General features: G+C 45.5%; 1 pseudogene across 1 annotated transcript in view; it reads right to left on the bottom strand.

Moving 5' to 3' along the window:
- Positions 1–25,268, bottom strand: part of LOC311140067 (acyl-CoA synthetase short-chain family member 3, mitochondrial-like) — a 54,118-nt pseudogene that overhangs the window by 10,982 nt on the left and 17,868 nt on the right. Inside the window, exons 7-10 of the transcript in view lie at positions 25,010–25,090; positions 24,794–24,889; positions 23,440–23,592; positions 19,076–19,179 (exon numbers count right to left, since the gene is read on the bottom strand). The product of the transcript in view is annotated as an acyl-CoA synthetase short-chain family member 3, mitochondrial-like (transcript). The remainder of the gene's footprint in view (positions 1–19,075; positions 19,180–23,439; positions 23,593–24,793; positions 24,890–25,009; positions 25,091–25,268) is intronic.

Below are 25,268 nucleotides of genomic sequence, written 5' to 3'. Positions count from 1 at the left end.
CAGCCACTGTTCTGCTTCCTCCTCAGGTGTGATATACCACACCCTGAGGGCAGGGAGATGACATGGTGTAGTAGGCCTACCGTATGTTTACGACTCTTCTTATATATATATGTGGATAGAGATCAATAAACCTGTGCAGAGTAGCTGTGTGCGTCTGCTCAGCCCATATATGGATCAGTGCAGAAATGGCAGATTATAGCAACACATGTAGACCGTGACAGGCCTCTCTAAATGGGAGCATGTGAGGATAACACAATAAACCCACTGAGCTGTGGCAGCAGCGTGTGTTTAAATCTTGCTGTTAGCGGCAGTCGTTGTAATTGCGGCGCAGATTTCAGCCAGCAATTAAAGCTGGAACAGAGATGAGCAGAGACCACTAATATAATGGCCCAATATAATTGCTCTCGCCAATTAAACACTTAGAAGTGAAACAATGCACAGGGCTTAATTGGCTGCTTACATAACCAGGTACATCTGGGCTGTTAGTGGATACTAGAGCACAGAGAATAAAACACCTTGGAACATTTTCCATGGGAAAAGTATAGATCTACAGTGCTTTTTTTATTGATTGTTAACCAATCTTTGATCTTTGTTCCAGTTTCAAATAATTACATTTTGTCCCGAGTTCTTCGTGAGGTGTAAGGGGCAGCAGTAGCCTAGAGATGAGAGAGGCGGACCAGCAGCTGGAAGGTTTCTGGTTCAAGCCCTGTGCCGGGCAACACAAAAATGGGAATGGAACTGAATTGGAAGGCTGCTGGACTCTGTCTGATCCCATGTACCATCGCCTGTTGTTGTGCCCTTGAGCAAGGCACTTAACCCCAATCGAGGGGCTGCACTGCTGCTAACCCTATGCCTCTCAACGTGTCTGTGTTAGAGGTCTTCACGGGTCCACCCAAACCTGAATACACCAGACCCGACCTGAGCGGTCTGGGAGTGTTGGGAAAGACCGAAGCCAAATTTCCATTCTAACCAATGGACAATATTTTAACATGCTGCATACTGCAATAGTCTAGTACTTGATATTCAGAGCTGTTTTTATTTCAGCGAGAGGCAGGAAGGCCTATTAATATGCCACTGCACTGCTTAGTTCTCCATTCATTTAGTGTTCTTAAACAGCAAGGCTACGCTAAGCAGAAAAACATTCCCCCTGGCACATTCAAAACATTGAAGCCGGACGTTATCTTTATATTCCCAATGACAGGGAAGATTGTCTAGTGAAAACAAGCAGAGTCGACTGAGCGAGGCTCCGGATGGCTACCAGAGAGAGGGATACTGTGAGGAAATTAGTGTGAAAACAGGTTTAGACATGGACGAGGGATGAAAGATGTGGGGGTCTCGCTCTCTCCCTTTCTCTTTCTCTCAGTGGTCAGATATCAGTACACAAACAAATCTTCTCCAGACAGACAGATCTGTTGGGTCTGTGGTGGTGAGAGGCTGTTTGGGAGTGATGAATGGAGGGACACTGTGAGAGGGCATGCAGTGAGGGGGAGAGGAGAGGAGAGGAGAGGAGAGGAGAGGAGAGGAGAGGAGAGGAGAGGAGAGGAGAGGAGAGGAGAGGAGAGGTAGCATTGTGCCCTTTCATACCAGGGTGCCGTCTAAAAGCCAAGCTCCATCACTGGTCTGTCTGTACAGACACAGAGCTACACAAATCCTTTATCTTTGTTCTGGGATCTCTGACATATAACCACTAATGAATACTCTCCCAGAATCACCTTGGCTTGTTCTTCTCTTTAATCTCACATTGACTTTTACACACCCACATACCACACATGCACACAGAAGCACAAACACAAAGAAGCACAAACACATAAAGCACAAACACACAGAAGCACAAACACACAGACACACAGAAGCACAAACACACAGAAGCACAAACACACAGAAGCACATACACAAAGAAGCACAAACACATAAAAGCACAAACACACAGAAGGACCAACACACAGAAGGACCAACACACAGAAGGACCAACACACAGAAGCACCAACACACAGAAGCACAAACACACAGAAGCACAAACACACAGACACACAGAAGCACAAACACACAGAAGCACCAACACACAGAAGCACAAACACACAGAAGCACAAACACACAGACACACAGAAGCACAAACACACAGAAGCACAAACACACAGAAGCACAAACACACAGAAGCACAAACACATAAAAGCACAAACACACAGAAGGACCAACACACAGAAGGACCAACACACAGAAGCACCAACACACAGAAGCACCAACACACAGAAGCACAAACACACAGAAGCACAAACACACAGACACACAGAAGCACAAACACACAGAAGCACAAACACACAGAATCTTGAGTCAGGCAATTATCTGGCCATTCTTGTCCTTCATCTGACCCTTCTTACATGTCAGGTGTCAGATCTCAGGGGGCAGGCTGTGTGTGTGTGTGTGTTTCTGTGAGTCTGTGCCTGCGTCTGTGTGTGTAGAGAGAGCGGGGGGGATTGGGTTGTCCCGATGATATGCGGTGCTGGGGTAACTTTGGATTGTCCCGGTGATGTGCGGTTGCTGGGTAACTAAGTCAGACGATGACAGTGATCAGACAGCAGGCCCAAGGTCAGCAGACCCCTACTGGGGCAGAGCTAAGAGAGAGAGAGGAGACGGCAAACATTCCTGCAGCACTGTCCTACATCTCATCTCTCTACTGACCTGTCTGAACCAACAGACCAGTATACAACGTATTTCTGATATCTGCACCAATTAAATAGGCCGGTAAGCATAGTATTCAATATAAAACAGCATGATGTGCAATCACTATATATGTGCTATGCAGTTATTTAATGTATTACGTTCTATTTTGGATCATAATATATAATAAACGGTTAGTTTGAGGATATTGTCTGGTATGACGCACAATTACTTGTTTACTGCTTTAATTACGTTGGTAACCAGTTTATAATAGCAATAAGGCACCTCAGGGGTTTGTGGTTTATGGCCAACACTCCACGTTGCGTCACGCCTAAGAACAGCCCTTAGCCGTGGTATATTGGCCATATACAGTGAGGGAAAAAAGTATTTGATCCCCTGCTGATTTTGTACATTTGCCCACTGACAAAGGAATGATCAGTCTAATTTTAATGGTAGGTTTATTTGAACAGTGAGAGACAGAATAACAACAAAAAAATCCAGAAAAACCCATGTCAAAAATGTTATAAATTGATTTGCATTTTAATGAGGGAAATAAGTATTTGACCCCCTCTTAATCAGAAAGATTTCTGGCTCCCAGGTGTCTTTTATACAGGTAACGAGCTGAGATTAGGAGCACACTCTTAAAGGGAGTGCTCCTAATCTCAGTTTGTTACCTGTATAAAAGACACCTGTCCACAGAAGCAATCAATCAATCAGATTCCAAACTCTCCACCATGGCCAAGACCAAAGAGCTCTCCAAGGATGTCAGGGACAAGATTGTAGACCTACACAAGGCTGGAATGGGCTACAAGACCATCGCCAAGCAGCTTGGTGAGAAGGTGACAACAGTTGGTGCGATTATTCGCAAATGGAAGAAACACAAAATAACTGTCAATCTCCCTCGGCCTGGGGCTCCATGCAAGATCTCACCTCGTGGAGTTGCAATGATCATGAGAACGGTGAGGAATCAGCCCAGAACTACACGGGAGGATCTTGTCAGTGATCTCAAGGCAGCTGGGACCATAGTCACCAAGATAACAATTGGTAACACACTACGCCGTGAAGGACTGAAATCCTGCAGCGCCCGCATGGTCCCCCTGCTCAAGAAAGCACATATACAGGCCCTTCTGAAGTTTGCCAATGAACATCTGAATGATTCAGAGGAGAACTGGGTTAAAGTGTTGTGGTCAGATGAGACCAAAATCGAGCTCTTTGGCATCAACTCAACTCGCCATGTTTGGAGGAGGAGGAATGCTGCCTATGACCCCAAGAACACCATCCCCACCGTCAAACATGGAGGTGGAAACATTATGCTTTGGGGGTGTTTTTCTTCTAAGGGGACAGAACAACTTCACCACATCAAAAGGACGATGGACGGCACCATGTACCGTCAAATCTTGGGTGAGAACCTCCTTCCCTCAGCCAGGGCATTGAAAATGGGTCGTGGATGGGTATTCCAGCATGACAATGACCCAAAACACATGGCCAAGGCAACAAAGGAGTGGCTCAAGAAGCAGCACATTAAGGTCCTGGAGTGGCCTAGCCAGTCTCCAGACCTTAATCCCATAGAAGATCTGTGGAAGGAGCTGAAGGTTCGAGTTGCCAAATGTCAGGCTCGAATCCTTAATGACTTGGAGAAGATCTGCAAAGAGGAGTGGGACAAAATCCCTCCTGAGATGTGTGCAAACCTGGTGGCCAACTACAAGAAACGTCTGACCTCTGTGATTGCCAACAAGGGTTTTGCCACCAAGTACTAAGTCATGTTTTGCAGAGGGGTCAAATACTTATTTCCCTCAATAAAATGCAAATCAATTTATAACATTTCTGACATGCTTTTTTCTGGATTTTGTTGTTGTTATTCTGTCTCTCACTGTTCAAATAAACCTACCATTAAAATTATAGACTTATCATGTCTTTGTCAGTGGGCCAACGTACAAAATCAGCAGGGGATCAAATACTTTTTTCCCTCACTGTACCACACCCCCTCAGTCCTTATTGCTTAAATGTAGAGTAACTTTCTCAGGCCCTGGCTTGACAGATTTGTCCCAGACAGGATCCGAGGAAAGGCCCACGCCTTACCACTCTTACAGAACATTAGCATATCTGTTTTAGAGCTTCATTAAGAGCCCATAGAGTCCTGTCCAGACAGTCTGACAACCTCCCAGCCAGCAGTGAGCTGAGGTGCCAGACTGCGGCAGAGCTACAGCAGCGCTGGTTAATAAGCCCTTCTGGTTGGAGCAGCTGTACCTGGGAGGTAGGGGGGAGGGAGGGAGTGGAGGGAGAGAGAACCTCCATGGAGGTCACAAATAAAGTCCTCTACAGCTGATGCTCAGTTCTGGATCATACAGGCATGTGACAGACATGCACAAAGTTCCGTATGCAGATGAACAGGTAGCGGAGTAGAAAGGGAAAGCTGCCATCACACCTGCTCTAATAGCATCTCAAATTTGCTAATTACAAAATGACCAGCGTAATGAAGAACACCAGCTTTACGGGTCTATGGAGTTTAAACAAGGCAGAGCTAGCAGCCGACAGAAAACCACTCTGCTTGAGGAGCCAATGACACCAGCAGCCTCTAGTGAGAGGCTAGCACACACACACACACACACACACACACACACACACACACACACACACACACACACACACAAAGTGTCTCGGAGGAGAGCCAAGCTGTAATTACGCTAGTGGCTCCGCCCACCACGAGCCAGGAACCTCTTAATGAGCCAGTCTGTGGGACGGGAGCCATATGGTAGTGAGTGACACGCTAGGTGTGACGCGCCACGAAAATCCACAGGTGGGCACGGAAAACAAGGAAAGGTTGGCCAAAGGAAGGGCTTTCATCTGAAAATAGATTGTGTATGTAATGTGTATCTGGGTAGTACGGCTAAACAAAGGGCACATTAGGTATTTTTATCTGGCTGGAATTCTTTGAATTCTTTGGTAATGGGATGTAGTCTTATAGCTTTAGATAAGGGGACCCTGTATATGTCCATTACACCATAGCTGTACGTTACCCTAGTAACGTAACCATAAGGTGGGAGGAGATACTACCACTAACCTAGCCCCTGTTGTAAGGTGAAACGTGTTAACAAACTTCAAGTCCCATACCCTGCGGTTACTTCCACTGCGTCCACTGGAAATGCACTGAAGTCGCGTCGCCATCCATAATAAGCGCTAAGCTGAGTAGTTAAGACTTCCTCTTAACTTCCTGACTCTCTGGGGCATAATCGTGTTGGACTTTAGAGCCTCAAGTGCCAAGCACAAAGCTACTGGTTTTCATGTTGGTGAGGAGGCTGTTTAAAGGAGGCTATGTGAACACACACAGCGCCACTTCACATGGTGGCTTTGACCCACAGACAGGACTGGCTCCTCTCTAGTGCAGAGTACAGGGCCAGGGGAATGAACGCTCTAACTCTATAGTCAGAATGAGATCAAGAAAGAAACACTGTAGTTGTAAAGGATAGTCATTATTTCTAAAACCTAATTTGCTGCAAAACGTAGGATCCTGTTTCTAATTGCACTTTAATTTACAACCTTACAAAGGTTTATTTAATTGCAATTCATTATGCACCCATTTGCGTAATATCACAGTCTAGTACTTAATTGTTCAGCTTCTATTCATCCTCTCTGTGTGATGATTACCAAATGTCTCTTCCTAGAGAATAGACATCTTGTGTACTGCTCCTAGACATATTTCCCCACAACGTTACAATGAACCTGAACCTTTGTACTGAGACAGAGAGCTTTAAAGGAAAGAGCCTTTAGCGGGTCATGTCCATGGGGCTGGAGCTTGGGCAAGAGGAGCTGGACAGTGGGGGACAGAGACCCAGCCGCCTGCCCTCACTGCGTCTCTAATCGCTGCCTCCCATCAGCCACTTCACCCTGGTGAGCCAGACCCTGCCAACTGGAAATATTCTGGTTGCCCGGCAACGCCGATGACATCAGCAACCTTCATCATCAGCCGTCCCTCCAACCCCAGGCACTTGGGTCTTAAAATAGCGACACAGATTATTATCAGGCTTCAAAATAGCAGCCATTTTCTCTGTTTTCTTCCTGGATACACAGGGGAAAACAAGCTGGTATTCAGACAGATTTGGATAAAGGGGTGGGGGTCAGAGGATGCTGTGGGTGTCTGACTGAAGTGGATAGATGTGACTGTCTGTGATGTAACAGAAATGGAGACCGAGTGGATACTCTTTTTTCCATATTTTTCTTCTTTTTTTTCTTCTTTTTTTTATAATTTTTTTCTTCTTCATTTTTTCATTTTTTTCTTTTTTGGATACTCTTGATAAGGGAGATAGAGAGGCAGTGGCGGCTCCTGAAAAAATTCTCAGGAGGGGCAATTTTTCTGATGATTTAGGTGACCTACACACATTTTAAAAAAGATATGTCCAGCAACAACATGAAGACAGGGGCAGCATATAAGTCAATACCAGAAGCATTTATTGACTGATCTGGGGAGATGGATTCCAGTTTCTGTGACAGATTATAAATAATCTCTGATGCCTTTGTTATATTAGCTTTTGGTTGAATGTACTGTCGTAGTAAATATATAATGTTATGGCTTGGTCTGACTAAAATCTTGTGCATGACCCATTTTGTGTTGGGCGTTTGTTTTCAATCAATGCTGTTCCTATCCTATAACAATGGACAAAAGAGTCCTATCTTGTCAGCCTTGTCAGCAGGTGGCCAAGGACAACACCCACGCCATAGGTCTCTCAGTTCTTCCAACTCACGAGTTCTTGCTCTGAGGACACACACACACACACACACACATCATCACTGATAACACACACACACACACACATCATCACTGTTAAACACACACACACACACACACATCATCACTGTTAAACACACACACACACACACACAAAAATCCCCTCTCTTTAGGCTGAACATTTGAAGACAGAGAACCTGACTCAGAGCCAATGCAACAGTGGAGGGGACCTCGCCCAACTCATCAGGACCAATCAGAAGATCAGAACTACTAGATTCAACCTACATCATTTATTGTATAAAATGTCAGCACACAATGTTTTCGGGGCTCTCTTCAGATAGCTCCCTAAGAGTTTGACGAACGAGTCCGTGCACGCGATTCCAGATATCTTTACCTCTGAATAAACTGCCTTTATTATACCATATCCACCCTGTCCAAAGTCTCTACTTGGTCTCAGTTCTCCAGTAAACTTGTGATTATCAACAGTACACAACGGTAACAAACAATTGGGGGAACTCACGGGGCAGATAGTAAGGTCGCAGTGACACAGAAAGCAGTTCAATGTCGGGGCTCGGGGTTACAGAGTCGCTCTCTTACCAGGATCGATTTTCCCTGTGACTGTCAGATCGAGGTCCGCTCCGACCAGGGTGAAGCCGGCCGGCTCCACTTCTCTGTCCGGGACTCTGTCATCCAGCCAAGTCTCCCAGCTGTATTGGATTCCGCTGCCAGCAACGTTTTCATTATTTAGTCCGTTCGTAGCGGGTATGTACACGATCAACAAGATCAGTCCAAAACCCACCACTGGAAATCCATGGTTGGCAGAATGTTTGTAAACTAAGTGTACAAATTAAAAACATAAAATAACGCCACTAAGTGTACAAATTAAAAACATAAAATAACGCCACATTGCAGGTCGCAACAGAGACGCTGCTAGCCGCTATTTGCTTAGTTACGTTCATGGTTACGTCACGTATGACGAAAGCGCGTAAGTGCAAGCCCACAGACACCCATAGAGAATGTATTGAAAGCTTTGAAATTTGAAAAAAATAGATTTTACATGACAGGCTATGAGAGACTTCTGGCCGATTTTCAACCTGACTGAAATCGCCCAAAAACGGGCGGGGCCATTTGAAGCACGACTTTAGCCTGATTTGACATTTAGTGGCAGTCAGATCAGATTACAACACTGATAACTACTGTTGCCGTGATATAATTGATTAGAAAAAAAATCCCTTCCTTTTCCCGTTTGGCAGTGCGTCGCCCATATCGCCCTATTGAACAGGCCGTCCCTGTAGAGAGGGGAGAGTGAAAGAGAGCGAGAGAGAGAGAGAGAGAGAGAGAGAGAGAGAGAGAGAGAGAGAGAGAATGGTGAAACAGGAGAGGTGATGATTGAAACGCAGAATGTATCAGCGAATCAGCTGACAGTGTGTGCGTCTGGGTGCACATGAAAGTAACGAGTGCACAAATCACTTCTACTTTATATCAGTAAAGTTCTCTTGCCCACTGTCCCTGCAAAATGACATTTGATTTGGAAAGAAAACTAATAAAAAAACTAATTCAAATTCAAAGCCATATTGGTAAATCAGTCAAACTCTGCCTGTAAGCTTGTTTACATAATTGAACATGTCCATTAGGGAACATGAAATCTGCTGTTCATATGAGATCACTGACAAGTTAGACACATTTAGCTGAGACTAATCAGAGGCATCATTTATTAGAAGAGTTTGAAGCGAGCTGTTGATGTGCCATGTCATTTTCATCAAACAGAATTAAGGAGAACATATTTCTCACACTCTTAATATCGCTCTTCCGTAGACGCAACACTCCTGCAGTGAACGATGAGAAAGAATGCTGTTCAAAATACCTGCCCCTTTGCAAAAACTCATTTACACTTCTTTGAAGGCTGCAGGAGGAAAGGAACACTTACAGTGGGGGAAAAAAAGTATTTAGTCAGCCACCAATTGTGTAAGTTCTCCCACTTAAAAAGATGAGAGAGGCCTGTAATTTTCATCATAGGTACACGTCAACTATGACAGACAAAATGAGGAAATGAGTATTTTGGCCCATTCCTCCATGCAGATCTCCTCTAGAGCAGTGATGTTTTGGGGCTATCGCTGGGCAACACGGACTTTCAACTCCCTCCAAAGATTTTCTATGGGGTTGAGATCTGGAGACTGGCTAGGCCACTCCAGGACCTTGAAATGCTTCTTACGAAGCCACTCCTTCGTTGCCCGGGCGGTGTGTTTGGGATCATTGTTATGCTGAAAGACCCAGCCACGTTTCATCTTCAATGCCCTTGCTGATGGAAGGAGGTTTTCACCCAAAATCTCACGATACATGGCCCCATTCATTCTTTCCTTTACACGGATCAGTCGTCCTGGTCCCTTTGCAGAAAAACAGCCCCAAAGCATGATGTTTCCACCCCCATGCTTCACAATAGGTATGGTGTTCTTTGGATGCAACTCAGCATTCTTTGTCCTCCAAACACGACGAGTTGAGTTTTTACCAAAAAGTTATATTTTGGTTTCATCTGACCATATGACATTCTCCCAATCCTCTTCTGGATCATCCAAATGCACTCTAGCAAACTTCAGACGGGCCTGGACATGTACTGGCTTAAGCAGGGGGACACGTCTGGCACTGCAGGATTTGAGTCCCTGGCGGCATAGTGTGTTACTGATGGTAGGCTTTGTTACTTTGGTCCCAGCTCTCTGCAGGTCATTCACTAGGTCCCCCCGTGTGGTTCTGGGATTTTTGCTCACCGTTCTTGTGATCCTTTTGACCCCACGGGGTGAGATCTTGCATGGAGCCCCAGATCGAGGGAGATTATCAGTGGTCTTGTATGTCTTCCATTTCCTAATAATTGCTCCCACAGTTGATTTCTTCAAACCAAGCTGCTTACCTATTGCAGATTCAGTCTTCCCAGCCTGGTGCAGGTCTACAATTTTGTTTCTGGTGTCCTTTGACAGCTCTTTGGTCTTGGCCATAGTGGAGTTTGGAGTGTGACTGTTTGAGGTTGTGGACAGGTGTATTTTATACTGATAACAAGTTCAAACAGGTGCCATTAATACAGGTAACGAGTGGAGGACAGAGGAGCCTCTTAAAGAAGAAGTTACAGGTCTGTGAGAGCCAGAAATCTTGCTTGTTTGTAGGTGACCAAATACTTATTTTCCACCATAATTTGCAAATAAATTCAATGTGATTTTCTGAAAAAAAAAGTCTTAATTTGTCTGTCATAGTTGACGTGTACCTATGATGAAAATTACAGGCCTCTCTCATCTTTTTAAGCGGGAGAACTTGCACAATTGGTGGCTGACTAAATACTTTTTTCCCCCACTGAATATCCATGACTGTACAGAAGCCTCTCTACTCTACTAATATCTACTCAGTCTTTCTGTTTGTCAGTTCATTACAAACAACAAGGCCTCCTACAGTAGTTCCACTGTGAGTTCCTACTGTTTGAAACCCAGGGCCCACAGTAGATGTGAGGAGTTCCCTGGGAGGTCAAGGCGAGGCAGAGACATTGCTCCTGGCTCTCTGTGATGATACAGTTTGCCACACAGCAGTGGTACATAACTACACTAGGTTTGCTCCAGGGTAGAGAGAAGCCCAGGAAATGGCTAGGGACTGCTGCTTTCAAGCTGTGATACATTTCATTTTCTCAGATGGAAGGCAAACAGCCTTTCCAGAGCATGAACGCTTTGAATACTATTTCACTCTGATTCTAGATCAGTGATCTGACAGACAGCCTCTTCCATTCAGATCATCGTCCACCACCTCAATACTGATTCTAGATCAGTGGTCAGAAAGTGGTCAGACCACAGAATTATGTCTTAATAAGATTTATGGGTCAGACAGCCTCTCTCTGCAGTCTCTTCTAATTCAGATCAACACAAGTCGCCCACCCGTCTGCCTTTAAAATCTCTATCTCTCTGAGCCTCCACTCCTGCTGATATTCATGCCATCGATTTCAGCTTTCCTTTGCTGAATATTACATTGGAAAGAGATTAAAGTGTGTCATGGAATGATTTGTGAAAATCAAAGGGTAATTGAAAATGTTCAATTTGTATCCATTTTGCAGGGAGCTACTAGATCAGCCTGGGAAGACTCAGCAGTAAAGCCCCTGGATGGAGACTGCCTGATTACATCTGAAGGACAAATCCTTAGAGGCATCTTACATTCTTTATAAATAACTGTTGATGGAATGCATTCCAAAGGAGTTGTACCTTTTCAAAATATTATTTTGATTTACGAGAATGTCTTAAACTTAGATTTGTGAGAACCCACCCAAACGTTTCAAAAGTAACATGTTTGGAATAATAATGTTTGGAATAATACCAATAACTGTGGTTTTTCTTAAATAATGTGTATTTTCAGTGTTGTTTGGATTACTGCACAAACATTATGCATTAAATGTACAATCCTCTCCAGAACCCTAGGCTGCAAGCCAATTTCAACCTGCACCACAATTATGATTTTGCCATCACTGCAATTCGCCTCCCTCTTCTTGTGAGAAGGCAAGACTGTGGCTGATAAATGGGTTTGATGGATCACCTGTCACAGAGCAGTTGAAGCACAGGGTGCTGAAATCTTTAGATGACTTGTGACAGCCACCACCTGTCAGGTTCTTCCACAGGACTTAATTATGCATGCCTTCTCCCAGAGTCAAAATCAAATCACTGCAGAGGTTTCATTTCTAGCTGTCAATATTAAAGGAAATGTTTTAGCCCAAAGTTTGGGGCCCATTTCTAAACCTCTGACAGAAACTCGGATGCTATAGAAGGCTTGTGTGACGGTGGAGAACAGAACATGCCTGCAGCTCCCTCATCTCTCACAATAAAACAGACTGCTCGCATTCATTATGGTCCCTTTAACATATTGAGTCTGTCTGAGTTCAGTCTATTCTGTCTCTCACTCACACACAGAAGTAGGCGCGCACGCACGCACGCACACACACACACACACACACACACACACACACACACACACACACACACACACACAACACACACACACCACACACACACACACACACACACACACACACACACACACACACACACACACACCAGGGTGAGAGGAGACTTTTGTTATTGTCAGAGACAGACTCCTCTACTCTCGAGTGAACAGGTTGAGAACTGCAGGCCTTTATTCCCAGTAATGGCTTTGAGCTTAGTGATGCCGCCGATCACACAGCCTGCAGTGGATGAAGCTCCCTGGTCTGGACTGCACTAGCACCCCAGAGAGAAGCTGGGAAAGTGCCAGGGTTATTGTTCCATCTCTATCTATCAGCAGTCTGAGGTTTGACTGAACTTAAGCGAACGATAGGCGGACAGTGTGAAGGAATCCTATCATACCCCCTCAGGGCTAAGACTGACAGAGAGAGCCCCAAGGATATGCTCTGAGAATCAGCCTGTCGTCTCTGATAAACCTCACATCAACACCACAACCATGGAGAAGAACCACCTCCTAGGAGAGTTAGAGAGCCGGAAAGGAACTGGGCGCAGACACACACACGGACACAAGGACACACCTTTTGAAGACATCCAGACTGATAAATGTTTCACAAACCCCTGTCCTCTGAGCTCCGTGCCGGACAGGCTCTGAGACACTCCTACAGACAGGAAGAGTAGAAGTGGAGACAGTACGGAGACAGCCAGTGGCTTTACACTCATCTGAACTGTATATGTGTGTATATGTGTTTGCATTCATATGTGTGTGTGCCTGTGTGGCATCTGGCCGTTCAGATCACACTGTACCAGCCAACCAGTAGGAGGCAGTCTTTGATCTATCTCCTCGCTGTTGAAACTGTGTGTGTGTGTGTGTCAGGGCCACACGCTGGGATGTCGATCACTCATCCCCCTTTGGCCCCTCAGAGCAGATTTACACCCTTGACAAAAAGCCTTACATAATAATGCCAGTGTGGCATGCCTGCTAAAACTGCACTCATGACTGATCAGTGAAATATAAGGAGAGTGCAGCCAAAGAGAGGGATCAATTCCATTTCAAATCGGTTAGCTCTAGTGGAATTAACTGAGGTTCAATTGATCAATGTGACATTTCCTCTGTTTTTCCAGTTCACCAGCTACATTTAAATTAATTTCCTGAATCGACTGGAATTGAAATGGAATTGAACTTAACTTTGGGGCAAAGCACCATTGATTTCAGGCTAAATCGATGCACTCCTAAGTCTTCTGTATACACTGAGTATACAACACATTAAGAACACCTGCTCTCTCCATGACATAAACTGACCAGGTGAATCCAGGTGAAAGCTATAATCCCTTATTGATGTCACTTGTTAAATCCACTTCAATCAGTGTAGATGAAACGGAGGAGACAGGTTAAAGAAGGGTAGTAGATGCCAGGCGCACCGGTTTGTGTCAAGAAATGCAACGCTGCTGTTTTTTTCCAGGCTCAACAGTTTCCGTTTCTAGAATGGACAACCAGCCGACTTGACACAACAGTGGGAAGCATTGGAGTCAACATGGGCCAGCATCCCTGTGGAATGCTTTGGACACCTTGTAGTGTCCATGCCCAGAATAATTTAGGCTGTTCTGAGGGCAAAAGGGGGTGCAACTTGGGCTGTTATGGTGACCTTATTACCGCCACACCGGCGGTCACGAATCATGACAGCAGTCAAATTCCATGTGACCGTTTAGTCAACTGTGGGACCTTATATCGACAGGTGTGTGTCTTTCCAAATCATGTCCAATCAATTGAATTTACCACAGGTGGACTCCAAGCAAGTTGTAGAAACATCTCAAGGATGATCAATGGAAACAGGATTCACCTGAGATCAATTTCGAGTCTCATACCAAAGGGTCTGAATACTTATGTAAATGTGATATTTAACATGTTTTTGCTTTGTCATTATGGGGTATTGTGTGTATTGATGAGGGGGAAAACTATTTAATACATTTTAGAATAAGGCTGTAACCTAACAAAATGTGGGAAAAGTCAAGAGGTCTGAATACTTTCCGAATGCACTGTATTATTTAGTATATGTAAAGACAAGATTAAATCAAGAATAGTGTGATGGGTGACAATATTAGCTTATTATACAAGCAATATTATCACTTGTGAATGATATATTATCACTTGTGAATGATGCCCAGCTTAAGGCAAGAAACAGTGCATGCTTTGTTTTGCGACTTTATCAAATCATAGTCCCACACCTCATGTAGCCTACCTAGCCCATAGGCCTAAATGTTTTGATAAGGTTTGTATCACAACTAAAGTGGCCAAATAACTTCTTAAAGTGAAGCACATTAATCCGCTTTACAACGGGTGTAGAGCCTAACTGGCATACATACGCAGCGCGTGAGTTAAGTTTGGGGAAGAACATTTTCACCATAAAAATGCACCTTTATAATAAAAGCATTACACGTATAATAGCATTTGAGGTCACTTTAGAGAATGCTGTTTTCCTGCTAATGTAACATTTGCGCTTATAGCCTACTGCCGTGTGCACATTGCTGCGCTTATAATGTGAAGAAATAGCCTAATAGTTTATCAACAGTTAAGCTAAACATTCTCATCTGTTGCGTCAGGCTCATTACGGCCACACAAAGGGGATGCAGACAGGAAATTAGAAGCATTATCAAGTGCTTGTGAAATTGTGAATGAGAGACTGATGAAGTGTGTACAGCCTGAGCAAAAAAACATGCCTTTCATGCAACTTTTTCAAATCATCATTAGAGTTACATCATGCAGCCTTGGAATGTATTAAAAATCTAAACATATAGCCCAACATTTGTATCACAACTAAACTTACATAAATAACTAAATTAAGCATTTCTGAGTACCTGTTTCTTTGTTAACCACTCAAAACAGAATAGCCGCATATGCACACTCCCTCAAATCGTTTGGAGAAAATATCCTTTCTATTTTATTCAGCTATGTTCAATTGAATTCTTCATACTATAAAATAATATAAAATAATCCCATGGAATTCTAAGCAAACCTTGAAATGCTGCTAAATGAACTAGTGTAGCCCACAGCCATATGGGATAGCCAGATCAGTGCCTAACATAATGTCACGCCCTGACATAGAGATCGCTAGTTGGTTTGGTCAGGGTGTGAATATCTATGTATTGTGAATATCTATGTTGTTCTATTTCTATGTTGGCCGGGTGTAGTTCCCAATCAGAGGCAGCTGTCAATCGTTGTCTCTGATTGGGGATAATACTTAGGTAGCCATTTTGCCTACCTATGTTGTGGGATCTTGACTCTTGTTTGGCTTGTTTGTGTGTAGCCATTGTGAGCTTCACGTTACGTTGCTTTTGTTGTTTTGTCGTGTGTTATCTTAGTGAATAAACATGTATGCATTCCACGCTGCACCTTGGTCCAATCCTGTACTCAACAAACGTGACAGAAGATCCCACCACCAACGGACCAAGCAGCGTGCCCAGGAGGAGCAAACACCCTGGACACAGGTGGGGAAGATGTGGTCTTGGGAGGAGATATTTGCGGGTAAAGGACCCTGGGCGAAGGTAGAAGCCCAGGTAGGAGAGGATCAACGGCGGCGCCAACAGTGCCGACAACGAAGGAAGCCCGAGAGACAGCCCCAAGAAAAAACATTTGGGGGGCACACGGGGTGGTTGGCGGAGCCAGGGGCAGACCAGAGCCAACTACCCGCACTCGCTGTAAGGAGCGTGTGTTCATTGAGGAACCAAGGTATGCGGAGATACGCACTGTGTCGCCAGTGTGCTTTCACAGCCCAGTGCGTCCTGTGCCAGCGCCCCGCACGTGCCGTGCGAATGTGGGCATCCAGCCAGGACGGGTTGTGCCAGCTTTACACTCCAGACCTCCAGTACGCCTGCACGGTCCAGTATATCCTGCTCCGGTTCTACGCACTGTGTCACCAGTGCACCTCCCCAGCCTGGTACGCCCCGTACCTGCTCCTCGCACCAAACCAGTGGTGTGTGTATCCAGTCCGGTACGCCCCGTACCTACGCCCCTTACCTGCTCCCCGCACCAAACCAGTGGTGCGTGTCTCCAGCCCGGTACGGCCCGTACCTGCTCCCCGCACCAAACTAGTGGTGCGTGTATCCAGTCCGGTACGGCCCGTGCCTGCTCCTCGCACCAGACCAGTGGTGCGTGTTCCCAGTCTGGCACAGCCCGTGCCTGCTCCTCGCACCAAACCAGTGGTGCGCCTCTCCAGTCCGGCACGGCCCGTGCCTGCTCCTCGCAACAAACCAGTGGTGCGTGTCTCCAGTCCAGCACGGCCCGTGCCTGCTCCTCGCACCAAACCAGTGGTGCGTGTCTCCAGTCCGGCAAGGCCCGTGCCTGCTCCTCGCACCAGACCAGTGGTGCGTGTTCCCAGCCCGGTGTTGCCTATGCCTGTTCCTCGCACCAGACCAGTGGTACGTGTCCCCAGCCCGGTACGGCTGGTGCCAGAGCAGTCCGCTCCACTGGTGCCTGGTCTAGCTCCGGTCAGCGGCTCCACCCCAGTGCCAGATCAGTCCGCTCCACCGTTGCCCAGTCCAGCTCCGGTCAGCTGCTCCAGTCCAGAGCCAGAGCTGTCCGCTCCACCGGGGTCCAGTTCAGCTCCGGTCAGCGGCTCCACTCCAGTGCCAGAGCAGTCCGCTCTACCGGTGCCTAGTCCATCCCCGGTCGGCTGCTCCAGTCCAGAGCTAGAGCAGTCCGAACCACTGGGGTCCAGTTCAGCTACGGTCGGCGGCTCCACTCCAGAACCAGATGTCAACTCCTCTCCAGGGTCGGGGCCTCCCACACCAGGGTCCAGACAGTGCTTGGTGCATCGTGGGAGGACTGAGAGGGGAAACATCGCGCCGAGGTCCAGACCAGACCAGGGATGCAACGGGGAGGCAGTAAGGGAGAGGACGTCACGCCCGGAGCCGGAGCCGCCACCGAGGCTAAATGCCCACCCGGACCCTCCCCTGTTAAATTAGCTTTTGCGGCCGGAGTCCGCACCTTTGGGGGGGGAGTACTGTCACGCCCTGACATAGAGATCGCTAGTTGGTTTGGTCAGGGTTTGAATATCTATTTCTATGTTGGCCGGGTGTGGTTCCCAATCAGAGGCAGCTGTCGATCGTTGTCTCTGATTGGTGATCATACTTAGGTAGCCATTTTGCCTACCTATGTTGTGGGATCTTGACTCTTGTTTGGCTTGTTTGTGTGTAGCCATTGTGAGCTTCACGTTACGTTGCTTTTGTTGTTTTGTCGTGTGTTATCTTAGTGAATAAACATGTATGCATTCCACGCTGCACCTTGGTCCAATCCTGTACTCAACAAACGTGACACATAAGGACAACTTAGAGTATGCTATTCTGTTCTTCTGAAATAGACTACATTTTCTTCATATCATATTTCTTTAGACCAGTCGAAAATAAATAATGGATTTATTTTGATGGTGTAGGCTATATTACATGGATTTATTAGACTTTTTAAAATGTAGATGTTCCAAAGGTCTGCATCAGTGGCTTGTAGGCTATGTGTGGAAGCCAGGAGATTGGAAATGTGTTTATGTTAATTAACGGTCAATCACTGTGAGAACCGGCAGTTATTTGCTTGACAATCACCGGCTGACAAAATGTCATGACAATCACAGCCTAGGTGCAACTCAATATTAGGAAGGTGTTCCTAATGTTTGGTATACTCAGTGTATTTATAGGCCTTTGAGAAAACCAAAGCAACCTAATGGTCATCTGAAAAGACAAAGGAAGACTCATACTGTATATTGTATCAACTGGAGTTCTTGCACTGTGGCATCTTGGCTCATGATAACTAACATTACAGTGGATGACACAGTAAAACACCAAAAGCCCCGTTTTGAGTGGTAACTTCTGTGGGTTACTGCTGCTGAGTTAACAACACCCACATCCAGGGAGGTCTGGGAGAGAAAGAGCCATCTCCCCAAACAGGCTAATCTGGGCTGAGATCCAAGACAGTGTTATGTGGCTCCTCTCTCACTCTCACCCGTACATTCTCAAGGTCCATGTCTTTTCAACAGGGTATTGATTCTATATTTAACACAGAGATGTCTTCTCTTCCCTGATCGATTCTCTGCAGAATAATAAAAAAAACATACAAGGCATCCAATGCATTTCTCGTGCCGCCTTCTCTACCACATTTATCACAGTTTCGTGGGACTGGGGGTAATCGAGCCGCGCAATGGCTCGCTGCCTGGAACCTGGGCTGGAATCACCCACCAAGTGACTAATGGCGTCTTAGCGACTCTAAAGTCATCAGAATGTGACAGGGGAAACAGGGTGAAACGATACAGGATAGCCCTGCACTCAAGACCCCAATTACACATCACCAATATAGACAACAGCGATGATGGATGATTGGTCAATTGGGAGGTATTATATACAAAATAAATCACACACACCAACAAGAAGAACTTCCCCTCTTTATCCATTGGAAAGCTACTAGACCATAGCATATGGTCTATGAATTATGAACTGCTTTGAAATGACTAGTATTAATGAGGTTAGATTGAGAAGCTGATTAAGTTAATTGGGTGGATGTGGGAGCATAGTGAAAGCCTTAGGGCACTCTAGGACAAGAGAAGAGCAGCCCCAAATCATTGTGGGCTAATTCTTCTTCTTAGCACTGCACTTAGTGGGTCAGATGTAGTACCATAGCCGGTATCAAGAAAACTAACCATCGTCCTAGTGTAATATGTAGTGTCCATTGTGAGGTTCCAGTAGCTAATGAAAGTCTTACCAGTCTGCCACCAGTGGTCCAGTACAGGCACGCCAAAGCTCCTTTTGGCCCAGTTCAGAGTCTCCACGTCACAGCGCTCTCCAGCCAAGAAAAGGCTCTTCAATCTGGAGGAGCAGAGAGAACAGTCGAGCTCTATAGGCCAGTACAGTGTAACTGAGTAGTGGTAGATCTATAATTAAGCAATAAGGCCCGAGGGGGTGTGGTATATGGCCAATATACCATGGCTAAGGGCTGTTCTTACGAACATCGCAACATGGAGTGCCTGGATACAGCCCTTAGCCATGGTATATTGGCCATATACCGCAAACCACAGAGGTGCCTTACTGCTATTATAAACTGGTTACCAACGTAATTAGAACAGTAAAAATAAATGGTTTGTCATACCCGTGATATATGGTGTACAGCTTCAGCCAATCAGCATTCACAGCTCGAATCACCCAAACAATATAACAGCCAAGGAATGTTACAATTTTCTTAACACAACAATGATTCCCTACCAGTGTTTCCCTTGAAGTGTTTTCAAGTAATCTAAAAGTGAGTTGCGCCAGTGGCAGGGTGAATAGAACAATAAGCTAGAGTTTTCCCATTAGACAATAATTGCCTTACGAGTCTCAAACTTGCACAAAAAACGTGTACACAAAACAGCCCATATTGTTTCTGTTGATCTGAGTAAGTAAAAATCCCCCTCCAGCTGTTGTTATACAGATAAAGCCATGCTAATCTTCACTCAGGGACCTTGACATGGTCTGATAAAGCAGAGAAGACTTCACTTGCTGCCATACAGTTTCCATGGCCTCGTTCCACACATAACAACTCAAGGAATTCTAATTCACATAGGCCTCAGAGGAGGCTGGTGGGAGGAGCTTTAGGAGGATGGGCTCATTGTAATGGCTGGAATGGAATCAATGGAACAGTATCAAACATCTGGAAACCACGTTTGACTCCGTTCCATGCTGTACATTCCATTCCAGTCATTACAATGAGCCTGTCCTCCTATAGCTTCTCCCACCATCCTCCTCTGATTGGTATGTTATCTGGGTCAGGGTGAGGGTCTTGGTGTAATCTAAATGAGAATGGGTAGAAGAAGCAGGGTCACATATCTCTACATAACATCCAGAGAATCACTCTGCTGCTCTTCGCTCCATATTCTACACAGCACGCCAATTTAAATTGAAATTTCACCCGTGTCACCTTGCCCTGAGTTCCCTGCTCCTACTCTGGAACAATCTGACCACAGCCTTGGATGGTTGGATCTGTGTGTAATTCATACAAGTGGGTGGGTGAAGGCCTAGCACATTTCTTCATATCTTTACAGGCCCAGATTCAGCCTTGGACAGGCAACAATAGTCCCACAGTACTATACCTAACATAGTCCCACTGGGGAAGTTTGCGTCTCATTAACAACAATGAGTGGAAACATTCGCCCCCATAATTGTGTTTAGTGTGCATGTGCTTGTGTGTATGTGTGTGTGCTTGTGTGTGTGTGTGGCTGCGTATGTGCAATGAGAATGTATATCAACCGCACATATATTCCTTGAAAGATGGCACATGATATCCCAAGTACTGCATGATATAAATCCTGCAAATGTTAAGCAAACAGGCAGAGTGAGTCGCAAGCCAGAAGTCAGTGAGCCAAGCTTCCTGGTGCTACAAGCTGGAAAATGTTATTGACTGAAGTCATGAACTTTGTCACCCATTTTGAGTTAGTGCTCCGGGCTATGTTAATAAGGGCTATGAAATGGTGCTTGCTCCATGGTGCTGTAATTGTTCATCTGGGTGGGTTGAACAGTACAGCAAGACGCTGCTCCTACAGAGAGCTCCAAACCCGCTTTTCTATTATTTTTCTGACATCTGGGGTGACGAGTGAAATCGCTCAAGCTCGCTGATAATGCTCCAAGGCCATTACAGTGCAGAACCATTCCACGGAAGCAACTCATGTGTCGTAATAACAATAGTCATCGTGAAGTACCCAGAGTGGATGAAATACTGGGCTGAAAATTGCAATTTTATGGTTTTGGCACGTCTGCACCTTGCAACACTTGGAAAGTGCTACACAGGCAAATCTGACTTTCTGAAAAGCAGCACATAGGAAAGTGCATTCATAATGGCTTTGTGGCCCTGGAGGAGGCAAGCACTCTTGCCGTGCCCTTCCAGCGCCTTCTTCTTCTTTGTTTTTTGGGCGAATCGCAACCAACTGACAGGTGCATACACCGCTACCTACTGTACTGGAGTGTGAGGCCGGTCACGACCTATCTATCCTCCCAACGCCTTTCCGGCACCTTCCCTGTTGGGAGGCTAATGGAGTCCAGCTGAGGATAATAAGTCAATCAAGTGTGTGCTTGGCTGGACAATCAGTCCCAACAGTTGATTAGGCTGCTGCTGCTCGCACTCGAGGGAGATGACTGGAGACAGCAGCAGACAGGTTGGGGCTGAAAGATGCTCAGTTTAAGATAACCTTTGTTATTTGAAGAAATACTTTACATTTCTTATTTGTAAGCATTTCTGTTGGTAAGTGATGTAATAAAACCTCATTTATGTTGGTAAATTGTGTAATAAAGCCTAAGTTTGAAGTGTTTACTCTACCTCACTGACCCTCTGTACCCGGAGACCCTATTAGCTCTGGTCCATGGCAGTGGCTTCTCCCCAGGCTGTGTCACAGGCGGCAATAATTACTATGGGCTCTGTGATATATTTTAGCACAGGAATTGGTGCAATTAGCTACGCATGTGGCGTAACTGAGCTAGGAGCTGAGAAGAGGCTACTGCAGTGAGCTTATCAGAGAGCGAGAGTGATGAATATTTCATATGCTATCCACCCCTGGGCTACGGCACCCACATCATATTACTACTGAACTATCTATGGCCTACTGATAGTGGTGCAATATACACTGAGGAGATAGCAGCAACAACCAGTTCATAGGAGCAACCATCCACGCGTGAATTAAGGCAAGAGTCCTTTGAGGAACATTTGAGTGTCTTAATACTTAATGATGTGTTCTCAAAACGCTTGCCTTTCAATTCAAACTACAAGTTTATAATCAATTCATGAGAAAGAGGGGAAATAGAGTTGACGTTTTAATTGACATTATTTGCTATTTTATTCAACTTTACTGGACTGCGTTCTTTTTACATTCACTGAGAACATCCAATTTCCTGAGCTGTCAAATAACACGTTTAGTGTCTGCTGCTTCCTGCCCCCAGACTGTTAATGCTGCTTCCTGTTTGGTAGTAGAGGAGTGAGAAGAATACATTTGATGGTTGTCTGTTTTGTCTCCAGGCAAGGAAACACAAAGGTCAACCGGATATTCAACTACTGTCTGAGTCTGTCTGGATTCTGGAAACAAACTATATTTCATTGCTGTTGTTGTGTTTGTGCCTCAATTCTCTCTCAGTGAATTGCAGTAGTCTTTCACTAACCTGCTCCCTATGGGAGAAAGACAGTCATGGAAAGATGTTGCATGGCACATGACTAAACCAACAACTGAAGCATAGTCCATCATAACAACTAGCAGAAAGAATGTCATGTTAAAGTCCAGGGAAAACAATGAATTCAATCCCTTTGGGATTTGTGTCTCAGGTCTGGCTGGAGCAGTCGAGGCAAAACACTGTTCACAAACAGCACACAAAATACCTTCAAATTCCCCACATACAGATGATTAAATGGCAAACTATAACCAAAGGTCAAAGACCCCTGCTTTATGACTGCGTGCAACAGGTGTGGGGAAAAATCTAAATAAGTGGAGTTATCACCACTTCCCCTCTATTTTCACATTATACCTGCTCGACTGTGATACTGTTTCAAAATATTAAGGAACCAAAACTGTATTTTCAACAGATTTATTATCAATATAAATTATGACATTTCCCATGGGGATAACAATCACTTCAGTCCATGGAACCAGGCACCATCAAAGATGGCGTTGCCTGGGGCTCTCTACAGCACTCAGTGATTCCCTGTGTGTTTAGCAGCGTGGCAGCAGCACAGAATGATTTAATAGGAATGAATGCCCTGCCACTGTGTTTTATCTATCCTGATTAAACCTCAATCAGGTCTAAATGAGAACACAGGTCCTGAGTGATGAGCCTGGGCATGGCAGGGACACTGCTCCAGCAGATGGACAGAGACTAACAAGAGAGTGTGCAGGCAGCGCCAAAACCTTCACCCAGTGGGGGACAACACTGGATATGGATGAAAGGTATCCAGTCCCTGGACGTTAATAGGAAAACACTCCTTTATTGGGAATAAAGGGTAGGCCTACTTCAAGTGGGCAGAAAAGCTACAAAACAGAGCTAGCCATGACAGTTGTTGAATGGTCCATCTCTGCAGTGTTATGTCAGTATGTGGGGATTGGGTGGTGAGTGTACCTGGTGAGGGGGTACTGATGCCCCCATGGCAGCCTGGGTGTCCTGCTGGCGGATGGCTCAGATGGCAGTGGGCGCGGTGAACATGGAGGAACAACCATGCTCTGACAGGACGCGGAAGAACGCCCCGGCATCCGGCGTCCCAACAGGCTTGCCCTGCAGAGAGAGAGAGAGAGAGAGAGAGATCTGTTACAAACCCAAACAGCCTGAGGACATAAGCTTACATGAACACGCCAATTGGGTATTGAAGTGTAGCGGCACATTCAGAGCAAGCTGTTTTTACAAAAGCTTGCGGTAGTAATGACACAGCCAGCCAACTATCAAACAGAAGAACAGTGCTAAGGCCATAAAGTTTTGTTCCTATTGGAAAGAGAGGAAGGCGAGTGAGCAGTCCTACGCAGTGAAAAGTGACGTTCCACTACATTAACACTTTCACTCTGCGAACAGAATGAATATTAATGGGAAGATCTGTTTGAAATGGAGACAAAATTATATTTGGAGCTCAGCCTTGCAGACAGATGAACACGATTACTCTATTGAGAAAGTATTGTGCACCAACAAAAGTCGTAGTGAGGAAGAGCCCATGGTCGAGCGGAACCGATATTAATTCTCTAAAGGTTCAGTCGGCGAGGTGGCTACTACAGTAAGTAGAGAGAGAGGTGTGAGAGAGAGAGAGAGAGAGAGGGCCAGATTAAAATGAGCTGGGAAAACAACAACAGACCCGAGGGCCTTGTGAATATTTGTGACTGTGTATTGATCAGTGAGACGACAGAAGGTCTTGTGTGGAGCATGGTAGACAGGAGCAGTGCATTCCACAAGACAAACACAGCCACAGACAACATGCTTTGGTTAAAGCTTGGCTGATGAATTCAACCCCCACCACCAATCCTACAGCAGCCACAGAGACCAAAAGGCTAATGAGGTGGATAGCCTCCATGTGCAGTCCTACCTCCCCACCCCTCTCTCCCAACCCCAGGGGTCATTTACCCAGGGCACAAACACAGCAGAATCACCAGCAGCTCTTCATACAAATAACTTCCACAAACCAACCTAACTGGGCCTTTCGAGCCAGTGAATATTGGTTTAATGAGGCCGGGGTAAATTTGCAATGATGATCATGCGCATGAATATCAAGAGGCCGGTCGTCTGAAACTACATATAATCATGCGTCATTAGGAGTCAATTTTTCTTGCACTCATTATCTTTAAATAGAGTGATCTGTGAAGCATTTGGAATCACTGAGTGAAAGGGACAAGACCTTGAGAAAGTTGAGTTTGCTTGTTTTTCTGGAGTCAATTGACCAATAGCGACCCGTTCACGTCATTATAGTAGGCCTACTGTAGGCTACGGTACATACCTCGTATAGAATGGTGGTGTTGCCGTGGAGGAGAGGGGCATAGCAAATGTAGGAGTGGCCCACTACCCAGCCCAGGTCAGACGCTGCCCACCATACCTAGCAGAGTAGGCAGAGAAAGATGAGAGAATGCATACTGTACTATGTTTGTGCATGCATATGGTATATGTTCTGTAATACAATAATAAAGAACACTGGAGATGTTTCACATTGACTTACTTCACCAGGCTTGAGGGCATAAATGTTTGCCATGGTCCACGTCAACATCACAGCGTACCCAGCAGTGTCCCTAACAACGCCCTGAGGGGGGGACGTAGAAAAGAGGCGAATGTTGATGCAAGACGAATGCAACAAGCTCTCAACAGGTTTAGTTTTTTATTTTACATCAAACCCTTGTATAAATCACCTCTGGAAAAAACTATTTTCTTTTTCAAGGCAACTATTTTGTCAGGCCATCTTTGCTATGTTTTTGAACATG

The sequence above is a fragment of the Coregonus lavaretus genome, assembly GCF_964263955.1.
Source record: "Coregonus lavaretus genome assembly, chromosome: 13".
NCBI classification, from domain to species: domain Eukaryota; kingdom Metazoa; phylum Chordata; class Actinopteri; order Salmoniformes; family Salmonidae; genus Coregonus; species Coregonus lavaretus.
The sequence above is the reverse complement of the archived record's forward strand: the minus strand, read 5'-3'. Positions and strand labels throughout refer to the sequence as shown.